We start from the raw sequence: 17,565 nt of genomic DNA on the forward strand, positions 1-17,565 counted from the left end.
GATAACATTGCCACTACATCTAGAGGCACAACCGGTGGCCAATTAATTCTCTGGAATAAAATCATGTTGGATCTCAAAACCTCCTCTGCAACCCCCAACATCCTATTAGCAATCTTCCAAATAATCGGTACTACGAAAACCCTATGTGTCTCAAATGTCTACGAGCCTCAGAGTGTCGAAGAGAGAATCAACATGCTCAACACTCTAGAAAGGATCCAAGAAGCCCTACCAAGCACTCAAAGGATTATGGGAGGTGAATTCAACATGATTCTTAACTTATCAGAAAAGAAAGGAGGCCTAAGGAGACTAGACAAGGACATAGAGGCCTTCAAAGCAACCATAAACCAAATGGAAATGCTTGACGTAGAGACTTAGAATCGTATCTACACCTGGAACAACAAAATAGGGGGAGAAAGACAAATTACCTCTCGCCTAGAACAATTCCTTATCTCATAATCCATCCTCCTAAGCACCCAGTAAATAAAAGGGAAAATCCTCCCCTGACAGGATTAGACCACTATTCAATAACACTTGAAATACACCTCTCAGCTGCTCCCAAAAACAAACCTTTTAGGTTTGAAGCTTTTTCATTGGGTCACCCCGAATTTCAGACAAAAATGGAGTGGTGGCATGAGTATCTACCCCTTCAAGGATCCCTGATGTACTGATTTCAACAAAATTGAAGTACATTGAAGAATCACATTAGGAATTTGAACAAGAAGACCTTTGGGGATATCCTGAAAGAGAAAAAATCCCTAGAGATGCATATGGAAGAGCTCAAACAACATATCATCCTCAATGACACCTCATATTAGGTAAGGCAAATAGAACATGACCTACAAAGATAGTGGGAAACCAAAGCCAATCCAGAGGAGAAACTATGGTAACAAAAATCAAGAGTGCAATGGCTAAAATGTGGGGAGAGGAACACTAAATTCTTACATAAGTCCATGATCCAACACAAAATGGATAACAAGATCCTCTATCTCAAGGTAGGGCAACGCTCAATACTACACTCTCATGAGGATATTTCAGCGGAACTTAAATCCTATTTTAGAAATATCTCCACTGAACCAGTTTTAGACAAAGGACCAAAAATCAAGCAAATTATTCATAACATCCAAACTATTATGACAGACGACCACAACTCTGTGTTGCTTAAAGAAATATATGAGTAGGAGGTGGAAGAGGCTATAATTTCAATGCCCTTAGGGAAAGATCCAAATCCAAATGGTTTTACCATGAAATTATTTAAAGCCTGTTGGCCCATAGTAAAATAGGAAGTACACGCCCTTGTGGAAGATTTTAGGTGAGCAAAGACAACTATGAAAGTTTTCAATGCTACTTTCCTGACTTTGATCCCAAAGGCAGAAGGAGCAGAAACCCCTGATAAGTATCGACCCATTGCTCTTTTTAGTGTCATTTATAAGATTATTACAAAAATCATTGCTAATAGATTGAAACGCTCCTTCCTCTCCTCACGGGTAGTCAATCAGGTTATGTGGAGGGAAACCAGATCCTTGATAGTATAATCCTATCTCATGAAACCAACCACTCCCTTGAAACCTCCAATCAACTTGGAATGTTGATGCAGTTGGACATGTCTAAGACTTTTGACAATATCAATTGGAATTACATGAGGGAGGTTCTTAAAGCCTTTGGTTTCCATCAGGATTGGATTAATTGGATCATGGCCCTCACCTCTATAACCTTCTTCTCCATCCTCATAAATGACGTCCTTGCCTAACCCTTCTCCCCCTCCTGAGGGATTAGACAAGGTGACCCCCTATCCCCTTTCCTATTTATCCTCATGGCTGAGGGCTTAGGGACGACCATATCTTCTTCCATGGACAGTAACCAGTTGACAGGTCTGAAACTTCATGACTCTGGTTTAGTATCCACCCATCAGAAGTTCATGGATGACACTCTTTTAATCGGTGTGCCCACAATTGTGGAAGCTAAATCCTTCAAAATAATCCTAAACCTCTTCTAAGAAGCCTTAGGCAGTACTTTCAACCTTCAGAAATCCAAAATAGTATTTTTCAACACCTCGCCCTCCAACCAAAGGAACATTACCCAAGTCCTTGGATTTCAAAATTTTCCCCTACTATCCATGTATCTGGGGGTGCCTCTCACAAACCGAGCTCTTAGGCGATCCACTTGGGAAGGCCTCCTCTCCAAGTTTCAAAATAAGCCTAGTAACTAGACCTTTCGATCCCTCAACCTGGCAGGCAGATTGGTTTGAGTTAAATCAGTCTTTCAGGCCATGCCCCTTTATCTATTCTCTGCTCTAGTTTCTCCTAAGACAATCCTCAATAACATCCACAACATCCAAAGGAATTTCCCATGGTGTGGCTTTGAGAAGAAAAGAAAATGGGCCTTGGTAAGTTGGGACAAACTCTACAAACCAAAGTCGGCAGGAGGCTTGTGTCTCTAGGACCCTGAAACAATGGGCCATGCCATGGCAGTGAAAACTTGGTGGAAATGGCTAGACTCATCCTCAACTCCATGGGAAAAGTTATGCAAAGAAAAATATGCTCCTAACCAACATTAATAGAGTGTGGGTGCTACTATAGGGAGTTAAATGTTGGATAATTTGGAAAGAAAGAAACACTCAAAATTTTAAAATTTTGCAAGCCCTTGGGGAAGTTCTCCTTACCAGGATCAAGAAGGTCCTTCATAAATTTGTTTTTATCACCAAGCTTCCTCCTCAGTAAGGCCCACGTCATTCCTCTGACCTTCGCATTTTGTATCTCCTCGAGCTTGACAACATTCCCCTATTGGGCTCGAACTACTACAAATTGAACACGTCAATGTCTTACTTCATAATTAGTTCCATATTGTGATGCGATTGATCCACACCTCCCATGGAAATCCTGGGAAAGCATGATTTAGTGGTGTGTTCATGGATCATCTCGGTGACATTCGGTGGGTTTACTATGGCAAGCTAAGAATTAACACTAATAACACAACGAAAATTCAAGCACTAGAGCAGGGACTTGAGCATGCTAAAGCCTATAATTTTACTTTGCTGATTATGGAAGGGGATTCTTAGGTAGCTACTCTGGCTGCTCGTAAACTTCAGAATAACTCCCCAATCTAAAAGTCACTGGCAATTGGAGGTTATCAAAAACCTTGTAGTGCACACGTGGTCACATCTCTTAGCTAGGTGAGACACACTTTCAAGTAACGAAACACAAAGCTAATCCCCTAGTGGAAAATTTGGCTAATGAAGGGATAGATGGCAACAATCAGTTGAATTCTTATGCATGGCAGAGCCTTCCTTTGGGCATTCTTCGTCATCCCTATGAAGATTTAAGTCGAAAGGATAGGGAAGGTACATGGTCGCATGCTTTGGCAAACCCACCCTCCAACCCCTAGAATGCTCCATGATCGACCTATACAAGAACTTTGGAGATGGTGAGACAACCCCCCCTCACACACACATCTCCTCTGACCATTCTTAATGCACCTTAGATAATTGTCTCTATGGATTTGTGGAGCATCCACCCCCCTCATCTATTCATCAACAATATGTACCTGCAAAATTCAATAGTCGATATCGCCATTCATGTGTGTTATTGTCGTATTAATGTTTTCACTATGACCATCGTCCTTTTATACGCCATGCAACATGGCTCCTCCCACCACCCTATTTCGTCATGCACTTTCTGGTATACTCTAAGCTCCAAGCCGCTCTCTTTCGTGTGGCCAGTCTCCTCAATAGGTTATCCCATCCGCCCCCTTGCGGCTCCTCCCTACCAGACTCTTGACTCCCTAGATTTCCCTTTCATGGCTCACACCCCCTTTCCATTCGAGGCTCCTCCTCTTTTCGCAAGAAAAGAGGTCGAAACCTAGACCGATGGAGATAGATGAACATTTTCCTTAGCACCTATGCGAAGACTGCTACCCATCAGGAAGCCCTCACCTTTCATGCATTAATCTCGAGTGAAATCGAAGAAGAAATAAAACAAATGGAGGACCGCGTTATGAAGATTCTTTAGCACACCAACACAGAGCAAGTCGAGGCAAAAGTCAATTGGATCCTAGACCCTAGCTTCACCAGGGCCTGGGAAAGCCTGTACACTTGAACAATTAAGATTAATTGGAACCTTAAGAGCATTTTGGGCATGGCTATGCAATCTAACACTCAGAGTTGGAAGGTGCTGGAAGAGAAACTAAACTGGAAGGATGACAAGTTTATAGTCTATGTGGAATTAGTCCACCATCCAAATTTCATAAAAAAAGACTCACCCGTATCTGAATGGTTCAAGACCAGCTGCAGCAAGAAGTGGAATGGTGATGAAATTTCCCTCCCCAGCTTGGGCAAGCAACACTAGGAAGGTCCTGAAGCAAGTGGGTCGTTGGCCGAGCCCATCGTGGTTGGCGATGACTAGCCCCTTTTACTGCCTCATGAAAAAATTTTGGGTCTTAATTTTTGCTTTAGCAGCCTGACATGAGCTCCTGTATCTTAGGCTCGGTCAAAGGTTGCATTTTTTCCATAAGTCTTTTGGTCGCAATTCGAGCAACTCCCATGTAGAGTGTTTTTCTCCCATGAAGAGTGTTTTTCTCCCATGAAGAGTGTTTTGCCCCCAAGCTTGTAATTATGTCAATTACTAAGTATTGCATAATTCACAAAACAAATTAGTACAATACCTCTCGAACAATAAACTTATACAAGTGGTCGGGCTTTTAGTTTGACCAACCACTGATTTGTTAAGATGTATGTTTTTCTATTTAGAAAGTAATATAATTCAAGCTTTACAAAAAAAAATTATACATGTATTTAAATAATTACGATTAGTATCTTTTGGATTGGTTTTATCCATAAAAAATACAAAATATGGTACCAGAAATATATTAACAATATACTTTGTTATCAAATATTTTACATTTCATCATTATAGTTAGTATTCAAATATATAAGAATTTTAGAAAATTTATAATTATTTTAATATTAATATTTATTTACATTTAGTAGATTTTCAAATTATAATTATTTTAATATTAATATTTATTTACATTTATTAGATTTTCAAATTAATTGAGTTAGTTAGCATGTTAATAATTTATTCCATAAATGTAAAAATATAATTTAATTGGTTAGAGTGTTGATAATTTATTTAATAAAATTTAAGTTTGAAAAAAATAAAATATTTTTTAAATTATTTATATAATTTATAATTAAAAATAAGAAAATTATTATTTTAAATTATTAAGTTTATATAATCCTATGAAATTATTAGAGAAAATTTATCATTAATCTAAATATATTATAGATATTAAAATACTAAATTCATTTCTTAAATGAAATAAATAAAAAAGCCTTCTTAACAAACCACCGCTAAAAGTTGAGATCACAAGGTGTTCTCCCAAAGCCTTAAAATATCATGTGCCCCATTGATATTGCACAAAATAAATCTACATGTTGTTTGCAACTAAGAAAACGTGATACTTACGATTGTCAAATAACGATGATATGAAATTGCAATCTTAATTTATATAAGCGGAGTTGAAGCGTTCTAAATTTTATTTTTTAAAATTTAATTAATTTTATTTCGAATTTATAAAAATATATTAGAATTGTAAATTTTAATTATATAATTTAAAATCTTATATATTATTTAAATTTAAATATGCAAAATAATAATCTTATTAAAAATTATATTAGCAAATTCCAATTCTAAAGACAGGAACATAAAATACACTATTACAAAATAAAATATACCAAAACATAAAATACTCTATTAAAAAATAAAATATCCAATTCATACATATTGTTTTGTTAACTTATAAATGAAACCAAATCCAATACAATGTTATAAAATCAATCTAAACAAAACCGTGAACGATGTTAGAACATCGACCCAAGCAAAACGAAAAAAATCACAAAGTGAATAAAGGGTCAAGGGCTGGAAAAAAACGATGGACTGCGTTTAAAATGGTGCTGTTTCCAGAGATTCAACATCAAACACTTTCACTTTCCTGGGAAAGCAGAGTTCGTTTTCGTCAATCACTGCAGGGGAACGCTCTTCAGGACCACTGTTTCGACGGTGAGGCCTGGCCCGAATCCAAACAGAACTCCCACATCCAAACCTTCTCCCGTTGTTGAACACCCATTCTGCCGAGAGGACTTCCTCATCTCGTCCAAGATGAAGTGCACGCACGCGCTAGACATGTTTCCATAATCGCTTAGTACTTGCCTGGTTGCTCTCAGTTTCTTGGGATCCAGATTCAGCTTTGCCTCCACCTGGTCCAGAATGGCAGGGCCTCCGGGATGGGCGATCCAGAACAACTGGTTCCAGTCGGAGATTCCAAACTGCTGGAAGGCCTCCACCAGACTATTTTCTATGTTCTTGGAAATGAGCCCCGGAACGTCTTTGAGAAGGTGGAAGGTGAGGCCGACCTCTCTCAGGTGCCCGTCGATGGCTCCGTCACTGTCGGGAAGAATGGTCTGTGCAGTCCACATCAGCTCGAAACAGGGCTTCTCCACTTGAGGGACGGGATCGGCTCCCACGATGAGCGCAGCCGCCCCGTCGCCGAAAAGAGCTTGGCCGACCATACTGTCTAGGTGAGTGTCGGAGGGGCCACGGAAGGTAACAGCCGTGATTTCACTGCAGACGACCAGAACCCGAGCTCCCCGGTTGTTCTCTGCCAGATCTTTAGCCACGCGGAGAACAGTGCCTCCAGCGAAGCAGCCCTGTTGGTACATCATGACTCTCTTAACGCTAGGGCGAAGGCCAAGAAGCTTTGTCAGCTGATAGTCAGCTCCGGGCATGTCGACTCCACTGGTAGTGCAGAAAACGACATGCGTAATCTTGGACTTAGGCTGCCCCATTCCTTGATGGCCTTGGCAGCCGCTTCTTTTCCAAGCCTGGGCACCTCTACCACAACCATGTCCTGCCGTGCGTCTAGCGATGGCGCCATGTACTCGCACACATTGGGATTCTCCTTGAGAATCTCCTCCGTCAAGTACATATATCTCTTGTTTATTGCAGACTTGTCACCTGCAACACACGCCCGATCAGATACGTATTGCAGCTTGATCATCATACAAATATTATCCCATAAACAAATTTTCAGATCATTTAATATTACAAACATGAAATTAGAGGTGGAAATTCTTACACATTCTTCTGAATTTCTCCTTGAGCTCTGTCATATGCTCGCTGTTGGTAATTTTGAAGTAGTAATCGGGATAACTGCTCTGGTCAACCGCATTGGAGGGAGTTGCAGTGCCGATAGCGAGGATGGTGGCAGGGCCATCTGCCCTCTGAGCCTTCCTGAACGCTTCTAAATCCAGATTACCCAAATTCTGGGACATGCTTGCTCGCTCTACTGGTGCTCAGCTGCTGGTCTAACAATTATGAAGATCTTGATGTTGTGATGCAGTAGCAGGCGTGCTTTGCTTCCTTCAAGGATGAATCCTGCAGGAAGTGAGTAGTAAGTTATAGCGCGATGTCCAGCGACTTGCAAAGAGGAGAAGTGGTTAGATTGGAAGCACGTGGCCCCAAAGTCCCTCTGGAAGAATGTATTCGTCGCGGTCTCTCGACCAGAGGAGCAAGAATGTAAGATGGTCACAAGTGTCGGTGTGCGAATGCAGGTGAGTAGTAGTTAGAATGTAAGGCACGTGTCTCCAGACTCCATGGTGCAAGACTGACGCGTCGCTGCCGGCCGACCATAGGGAGAGAAAAGAGGACATGGTCAGTTTTGGTTAGAGAAGGCAAGGTGAGTCGTTGCAAGTTTCGGTGTCTTTATTAAGTACGAAGATCTAGATAACTGAAATTTTAAAAACAGGACTTTCAAAGTTTTGGGATATGTGTTCTACATTATTAGATGGAAAATAATAAATATATTAAAATATAACATTAAATGAAAAATGAAATATATGTTAAAATATATATATATATATTTTAATTTTTATGGGGATATTTTTAATATATAAATATGGGTAATTTCTTTTTCTGTGTGTTATTAGTCCCTGCCGGGGACTATATGCGATCGATCGATCGCCGACCCTGCGTTGACCGAGCTGATTTTGCGATAAATTAAAGAAATAACCTAAGTCGAACTAAGGTTTTGGGCGTGGAAAGGTTTTGGGGTCTTATTGCGGGCTTCACATCGTTCGAGGTGAAGGCCACGTGGTCCCGCGGCTCCCACGCGGACGGCATGTACTGTGGTGGTCTTATGGGCGGACAGTTGTCCCTCCTCGAGATCTTGGAAAGTTACTCGGCTTGGGTTTTACCCTGTTCGTGGCGTTTGGGTTGTTATTGTTACTTGGTTGTTTAGCTCTGCAGTCTCTGCGATTTTTCCTTTGTATTTGTTGTATTGTCTGCGGTGAAAACAGAATGCGGTTAACTGTATAGCAAACGTTTGGTTGCGGTTCTGTTGTTCCAGGTCCGGCTTGTATGCCTCGAGTGTCTGGTGTCGCTTTGGTAAGTTCGGCTACTGTATTGTTTAGATGTTTGTTCCTCTGTCGTTTGGCGTTTTCCAGTGGCGTTGATGTTTGTCACAGTATTGGCATTCTGGTTAAATACTGAGGGTTTGTGTTACCTGCATGGGTTTTATGGAAATTTCCGTAAATGTCGGTTTCGACCAGCATGTGAGTTCCTTGTCATTTGGGCCGAGACGACCTGGGTGAAGCTGTGATTCTTGGTACAGATTGAGCGGCAGCATGTACTGTGGTGGTCTGCCTGCTCGAGATCCTGGAAAGTTAGTCAGCTTGGGTTTTACCCTGTTCGCGCCCTTTGGGTTATTATTGTTACTTGGTTGTTTAGCTCTGCAGTCTCTGTGATTTTTCCTTTGTATTTGTTGTATTGTCTGCGGTGAAAACACAATGCGGTTGCTGCCTGCTCGGTTAACTGTATAGCAAACGTTTGGTTGCAGTTCTGTTGTTCCAGGTCCGACTTGTATGCCTCGACTGTCTGGTGTCGCTTTGGTAAGTTCGGCTACTGTATTGTTTAGATGTTTGTTCCTCTGTCGTTTGGCGTTTTCCAGTGGCGTTGATGTTTGTCACAGTATTGTCTGTTCGTTTCCCTCAAGAGTCCATGGTTATTTGAGCATTATAAGTTAATGGCATTCTGGTTAAATACTGAGGGTTTCTCTTAGCTGCATGGGTTTTATGGAAATTTCCGTAAATGTCGGTTTCGACCACCATGTGACTTCCTTGTCATTTGGGCCGAGACGAGCTGGGTGAAACTGTGGTTCTTGGTACAGATTGGGCGGCAGTCTTTTGTAGTTTGAAGTGTTTTTGCACATGAACATCTAAACAAATTGGGGTTTTTGAACTGTTTGAACTGTTTGTGCCGCATATTGGGTTTTTAATGGAATGTATTGTGGTTTGGAGAAAGAAATAGGTACTCCTCTGTTAAATTCAAGGTTCTGGTGCTGGGTTCTGCATGAATATGGTCTAGACGGGAAGGAATTCGAACTCTCGGCTTCGTTGCAGGTACGACGTTGTTCTGCTAATTGGTTTTTGTCAAATTTTCTATTAATTGCTTTTTGTCAATTTGTTAGGCTTTTAATTTTTGCATTGTGTAGGTTTATGGTCCAGTTACTCTAGGTTTATAGTCCAGTTACTGCGTGGTCCCTGCCGGGGACTATATGCGATCGATCGATCGCTGACCCTGCGTTGACCGAGCTGATTTTGCGATAAATTAAGGAAATAACCTAAGTCGAACTAAGGTTTTGGGCGTGGAAAGGTTTTGGGGTCTTATTGCGGGCTTCGCATCGTTCGAGGTGAAGGCCACGTGGTCCCGCGGCTCCCACGCGGACGGCATGTACTGTGGTGGTCTTATGGGCGGACAGCTGTCCCTCCTCGAGATCCTGGAAAGTTACTCGGCTTGGGTTTTACCCTGTTCGCGGCGTTTGGGTTGTTATTGTTACTTGGTTGTTTAGCTCTGCAGTCTCTGCGATTTTTCCTTTGTATTTGTTGTATTGTCTGCGGTGAAAACACAATGCAGTTCCTGCCTGCTCAGTTAACTGTATAGCAAACGTTTGGTTGCGGTTCGGTTGTTCCAGGTCCGGCTTGTATGCCTCGACTGTCTGGTGTCGCTTTGGTAAGTTCGACTACTGTATTGTTTATATGTTTGTTCCTCTGTCCTTTGGCGTTTTCCAGTGGCATTGATGTTTGTCACAGTATTGTCTGTTCGTTTCCCTCAAGAGTCCATGGTTATTTGAGCATTATAAGTTAATGGCATTCTGGTTAACAGGACGGAGATAGGAAGAAGGTTGGCATGTACTGTGGTGGTCTTATGGGCGGACAACTGTCCCTCCTCGAGATCCTGGAAAGTTACTCGGCTTGGGTTTTACCCTGTTCGCGCCCTTTGGGTTATTATTGTTACTTGGTTGTTTAGCTCTGCAGTGTCTGCGATTTTTCCTTTGTATTTGTTGTATTGTCTGCGGTGAAAACACAATGCGGTTCCTGCCTGCTCGGTTAACTGTATAGCAAACGTTTGGTTCCGGTTCTGTTGTTCCAGGTCCGGCTGCATGGGTTTTATGGAAATTTCCGTAAATGTCGGTTTGGACCACCATCTGACTTCCTTATCATTTGGGCTGAGACGACCTGAGTGAAGATGTGATTCTTGGTACAGATTGAGCGGCAGTCTTTTGTAGTTTGAACTGTTTTTGCACATGAAGATCTAAATAAATTGGGGTTTTTGAACTGTTTGAACTGTTTGTGCCGCATATTGGGTTTTTAATGGAATGTATTGTGGTTTGGAGAAAGAAATAAAGACCTGCAAGTATTTATGTATTTATGTGCCGCATATTGCCTTTTTTTTATTGATGGAATGTATTGTTATTAATGGAATGTGTTATGGTTTGGAGAAAGGAGCGTTGTTTGCCTGGTACTCCTCTGTTAAATTCGAGGGTCTGGTTTCACGAATTGTCAGGCTTGAGCAGACTGTTGTTCCTGTCGCTAGGTTTTGCTGTTCTGCTTGCCCAAAATGTTAAAATATTTAAGATTCCAGTCTGTTTTGTAACTGCACGGTTTCCTATCTTAGGCGTGTATTCAAGGTTTTTCGCTTGTATAATTTATGTGTATGCTTACTTTGGTGCATAATGTTTTTTTAAGTTTGTAATTCTGTTATGGATCTATGAATATTCGACTCTGACATTACTCCTAGAGCGGAAGGTTGCTTTGTTAAGAACTCTGTTAAGTTCATTTAGTTACTGTTAAGTTCATTTGCTTTGTTAAGAACTGCTGAATTGAAGGTTTGCTATACTGGTACTAGATGTTCTTCGTTTGCTGTTGTTTATATATTGGATCAAATGTTTCCTTTGCGAAAATTATAAGGTTTTCCGTGATACTGAGGGTTTCTCTTAGCTGCATGGGTTTTATGGAAATTTCCGTAAATGTCAGTTTCGACCACCATGTGACTTCGTTGTCATTTGGGCCGAGATGACCTGGGTGAAGCTGTGATTCTTGGTACAGATTGAGCGGCAGTCTTTTGTAGTTTGAAGTGTTTTTGCACATGAAGATCTAAATAAACTGAGGTTTTTGAACTGTTTGTGGCGCATATTGGGTTTTTAATGGAATGTATTGTGGTTTGGAGAAAGAAATAAAGACCTGCAAGTATTTATGTATGTGCTGCATATTGCCTTTTTATTAATGGAATGTATTATGGTTTCGAGAGAGGAATACAGACCTGCAAGTATTTTTCCAGGGGCTTCTGGAGACTTTGTTAACCAATTTCGTCATTTGCATATTTTCTCATGTACTTGTACAGGCTGTGTTGTGCATGAATATGGTCTAGACGAGAAGCAATTCGAACCCTTGGCTTCGTTGCAGGTACGACGTTATTCTACTAATTGCTTTTTGTCAATTTTTCTATTAATTGCTTTTTGTCAATTTCTTAGGCTTTTAATTTTTGCATTGTGTAGGTCTATGGTCCAGTTACTCTAGGTTTATAGTTGAGTTACTCCGTGATTGTTTTAAAAAATATAGATATTTAAGCTGTATTGGCTCATTTATATTTTTTCTCTCATTCAATTATATTGCAATTCAAATATGGAATCGTTGATGTTTATTCTGTGTTTACATTAATATTAATATTAATATTATTAATTATTATAATCATAACAATAATATTATTTGAGATGGTCCCAACAAGTAGAAGTTGGGTAATGCATCCAACTAGCTCTGTATAATGATGTATCAAGACATTTTGTCTATTTAAACCTTAGATTTAAATCTCATGTTAGCTACTTATAACCAGATTGGTTCTGATATGATGTTCAACTACCTTATTCTCCTCAGATAGAAAAAATAATTTTATTATGAAAACAAAATTACATTTACTATATATGTTTTTGCATTTCACAGATATCCTTAAGCATAGGAAGTGATAAAAGTATTGCTGACAACATATCTTGCTTCATAAACAGTTTTCAAAAATGTCAATATGACAGCCCTATCATAGTCATTCTAACATATATCAGAGCTTTGAAGCCAGTTTTGTTTCATAAGAAATTAGCTCCTAGATATGTCCATAAACAGTCCCATAAAAAATATAGATATAGAGATATCCTTAAGCATAGGAACTGATAAAAGTATGGCTGAAAAGATATCTTGCTTCATAAACAGTTTTCAAAAATGTGAATATGACAGCCCTATATCAAAAGTGTGTCAAGACATTCCATGAGCTGCCCTTCCACTTTCTCTTGAATGATCCAAGCTCGTGCTACCAAGTGTAATCTAGCTTTTGACAGTCCATCAGTTTCCATGTTCCTGTCTTTGTAGACATGTTGAAAGATAATGTGTTAAATACTCTGTTCAAGCAAATTGAATCTGCTGAAATATAGGCTGAAATTTACAATTATCCAATGAATTTGTTCCATTCATCCAATTCACCACAATTTGTGAATCATCAAAGATCTGTAATTTTTGGGCATCTTTTTTCACGTGCCACAATTGGCAACAGTCTTGGGACAATTTGCTCAAGCAGACTGTTGCTGTGTTTGCCAAAGCTGTCCTTTGAACATATTACATGTTCATCATTTATATGAATCATACCTCCAGCATCACATAATAATGGATCTTCTTGACAAGCCTTATGGAAGTACGCTTATGCACTACTCGTATCTGGTTCTCAATGGCTTGTTTGGGTTCCTTGACCCTTGAATTCTGTTTAGATCCATATAGTATAACCATACTCTGATATCGAATAGCAGGAAACTTAAGGAAGTGATAAAAGTATTGCTGACAACATATCTTGCTTCATAAACAGTTTTCAAAAATGTCAATATGACAGCCCTATCATAGTCATTCTAACATATATCAGAGCTTTGAAGCCAGTTTTGTTTCATAAGAAATTAGCTCCTAGATATGTCCATAAACAGTCCCATAAAAAATATAGATATAGAGATATCCTTAAGCATAGGAACTGATAAAAGTATGGCTGAAAAGATATCTTGCTTCATAAACAGTTTTCAAAAATGTGAATATGACAGCCCTATATCAAAAGTGTGTCAAGACATTCCCTGAGCTGCCCTTCCACTTTCTCTTGAATGATCCAAGCTTGTGCTACCAAGTGTAATCTAGCTTTTGACAGTCCATCAGTTTCCATGTTCCTGTCTTTGTAGATAATGTGTTAAATACTTTGTTCAAGCAAATTGAATCTACTGAAATATAGGCTGAAATTTACAATTATCCAATGATTTTGTTCCATTCATCCAATTCACCACAATTTGTGAATCATCAAAGATCTGTAATTTTTGGGCATCTTTTTTCACGTGCCATAATTGGCAACAGTCTTGGGACAATTTGCTCAAGCAGACTGTTGCTGTGTTTGCCAAAGCTGTCCTTTGAACATATTACATGTTCATCATTTATATGAATCATACCTCCAGCATCACATAATAATGGATCTTCTTGACAAGCCTTATGGAAGTACGCTTATGCACTACTCGTATTTGGTTCTCAATGGCTTGTTTGGGTTCCTTGACCCTTGAATTCTGTTTAGATCCATATAGTATAACCATACTCTGATATCGAATAGCAGGAAACTTTTTACCTTGAAATATATTGGAGTTGCAACCTAGCACAAATTGGAGACAATACTTTTTATATTTTGACAATTGAATTGGTGCACCACTTATGTAAAACTCATAAATAGCCTCACAGTTATTTTATTTCACAAATGCAATTGCCAATGATGTTAACTTTCAGAAATATTCTTAAACTTATGTTGCATTTTTTCATTTTGTCTTTTCATTGCTTCCTTTTGTTAACTTCATTTTGTCTTTCCATTGCTTGCTTTTGTTAACTTGCACAAATATTCTTAAAATTATGCTCCTTTTTTTCATTATGTCTTTGCATTGTTTCCATTTCCAACTTCTTTGTTATTTATAAATATGGCTTCTTGCTAGAAATTTGATGTTTGTTTAGCAACATAATGCAATAGCCTATTTTTTTAATATACATACATTTTGTTCAAACAATCATGTTCAGTTTTTGCTAACTTCATCAATATTTTTTGCAAAGCTGTACAAGACAATTGCAAAAGGCAACTCTGGTAAGCAATTGCAAATGATGGAAGAAATAATAGATGTTGACAATTACAAATTCAGATTGCAATGCATTTTGCCTGAGAACATTGATATTGTATTAAAAAGAAATGGTCTTTTTAGACTAAATGCATTTTCATATACTGTAGGAGATTGCCTATTTGACTCATTCGAAATGCTTCTACATTTTCGTTATACTTCAAATGAATTGCGAAATGGGTTAATAGACCACTTTCTTTTTTGCTTAAAGAACAATGACGTTGAAGCAATACAGTCATATCAGTATGAACTAGCACCTGATTTCCTATACGAGTTACATGGTGTTAATGATATTGGTACATATCTTCATAAAATGCGTTATTCTGCATCTACAAATATAAAGGAGTCTGACAGAGGTTTATGGGGTGATACCTTTTGCATACGTTGGTTAGCTAAATGGCTAGATATATCAATTGCAGTTTGGTCATTGACAAGAAAAACGAGATATTTTCTCTTTAATCAACATGAAAATGCAATTCCATATTGCATTCTCTTTCATGATGCAAATCCTGTTAGTGGTCATTATGAACCATTGGTTTACCAAAAGTTTCCAATTTGCATTTGCAACCAGTCTAATATCTACCTGTCACCTATTTGCAAAGATATTGAAAGCCATTGGATGCAAATTGCAAATAATATGCCTTTAAATGGACTAACAATTGCAAAGCAAGTGACATCTAATTGTGGTGACAGTCTCTTTAATGCAATTTGCTATTTAGTAGCAACAGAATTCAATGCAGAGTCTTTGCGACTTTACATTGTGCAATCTTTTTGCAATGCACTTATGCATAAAAATCAAGAGGCATTGCATTGTTTAGAGCAATACCTAGTAGTTGACGCGATACACTATACAATGAATAGCAACTGGCAACAATATTTGATAAATATGGCAATGCCATATGAAAAAGGACAAGTGGAAGGCGGACCATTTTGTCTACAATGGATATCTGTGATATTCAAAGTCAATATCCAAGTATGGTCCTCTGTTGCTAATAACTTTGTCAATTACAGTTCCGCTTATTTGAGATGCAATGATATTGTTAACATCTTGTCATTCATGACAAATACATCACATATTCACTACCACGCAATGATACAAGAATATGTTCACAATTCTCAAGAACTACACATGGAAGCAAATGACGTTTGTAATCAATTGCGTCATAAGCATATAGTAGAAAAAGAGCAATGCATATCTCAAGTACATTTTAGCAATAATATTGCATTTGAGATAGCATGCCATTTAGATCAAATGCAACCAACTAAGGATTGTAGGCTGAATTATCACAAGCTAAAGCAATTCATACGTACAAAACACAAATGCAATGACAAATGCAAAAAACCATTTTCTAATAAGAAGTCAAGAATTACAAGCAAGAAAAATGCAATACAAATTTATATGGAAAAAGTCGAAGACACGCCTAGGAATACATGTGCAGTTTGCAACAAATTGCATTTTGCAAAAAATATTAGATTCTTCACTATAGATTTGCAAGAAAAGCATATGAATTTGACATTGAACAATAGGACCTTTAGCAATGAAAACATATGTGTTTTTTGCAAGAAAGCGCTCGAGAATGGAAAGCTACCACAATTTGCAACACCTGAACAAATAAGATGTAACATTTCATTGCCAATTGTAAATATACTCTCAGACCTAGAAGAAAGACTTGTGTCATTGAGAATTGCATTTGCACAAATCAGACAATGGGGACATAGACGATCACAAATTGGCTTAAGAGGATCAATTATCAATGTACCAGTTCATATGGACATTGTGCAAAAAGCATTGCCACAATATCTAAATGATACAATGACAATTGCAGTTGCATTGAAAAGACGATTGCAATACAAAAATGCATACCAAACAAGTAAAGTACGTCCAATTATTGTCATGAAAGCATTGAACGAACTATGTTCTAGAAGTCTTTATAAAGCTAGCAACATTTGTATAAATGAGAATTGGGCCCATGTTTTACAAGAGAATAATGAATACATTGTACAAAATTCAAACAGTGACAATGAAAGTGATATAGATAGTGATGCAAATAATGAGACACCTACTGAAACATTGGTGCATGGATTAATAGAATCACAACGCATCTACGATTTGCAAGACAGGATTATTGAATTGGCACCTGCTGAAGGACAACGACCATTAGGCATTTTCAAGGACAAATATGCAGAAGAAATGAACTTTCCAACATTATTTTATGGCAATGCACGTGATCATGACATCACAAATAGGTTTAGTTACCAAAAAATTGTGCAATGGGAATTGTTACAAGGAAGTGGTGACTTCCAATATCATACAACAAATTTGTTTTTCAAGACAATGCGAATAATAATTGATAAAGTGCTTTCTTGCATATGGGTACGAATAAGAAAAGGACAACTAAAAGGCAGGAAAATATTAGCAAAAGATGTCAAGTATCGAGCAAATTTGGAAAAGTTATTGAAGTCTGACATTGGATACATAGATTTCAAAAACATTCGCATATCTTTTGACCATTTGGAACAAATTAGGAAAAACATATTTGCAATGATACGACAACTAGGGCCTCCAACTTTCTTTGTGACATTCACAAGTGCAGAACATCGATGGAAACCATTAGTAGATACAGTCGTCACATTGTTTAGAAATAAAGCAAATAAAAATGCTATTGATATATTAGAAGATGATGACATTGACTACCTTATAAGAAAGTATCCAGTCACATGTAGCCAATACTATAGACATAGAATTAATGCCATAAAGCAATTGATATCTCAAGATACTACATTCTTTGGAAAAGTATCTGATTACTATTTCGTAACAGAATTCCAAAATAGAGGAACTGAACATGAACATGGACTGTTATGGATAGAGAATGCTCCAATATATGGAAAAGAAAGCAATTCAGAAATTGAGAAGTTTCTTGACAATTACATCACTTGTAATACAGATCATTTGGAGCCAGATGTTGCTAAATTGCATAAACATCACCATACAAGAAGTTGTAAGAAGCGAAAAAATTC

General features: G+C 38.3%; 1 pseudogene across 1 annotated transcript; it reads right to left on the reverse strand.

The window, feature by feature from the left end:
• Positions 1 to 5,891: 5,891 nt before the first annotated feature.
• LOC149190247 (chalcone synthase-like) lies at positions 5,892 to 7,479 on the reverse strand (annotated as a pseudogene). Its single transcript, XR_016256467.1, has 2 exons — positions 7,129 to 7,479; positions 5,892 to 7,007 (listed from the first exon to the last, which is right to left on the reverse strand). The product of XR_016256467.1 is annotated as a chalcone synthase-like (transcript).
• Positions 7,480 to 17,565: the final 10,086 nt, after the last annotated feature.

Source organism: Pinus tabuliformis, chromosome 3_1, assembly GCF_031772625.1.
Source record: "Pinus tabuliformis cultivar Carrire ecotype Pingquan chromosome 3_1, CPIR1, whole genome shotgun sequence".
Classification (NCBI taxonomy): domain Eukaryota; kingdom Viridiplantae; phylum Streptophyta; class Pinopsida; order Pinales; family Pinaceae; genus Pinus; species Pinus tabuliformis.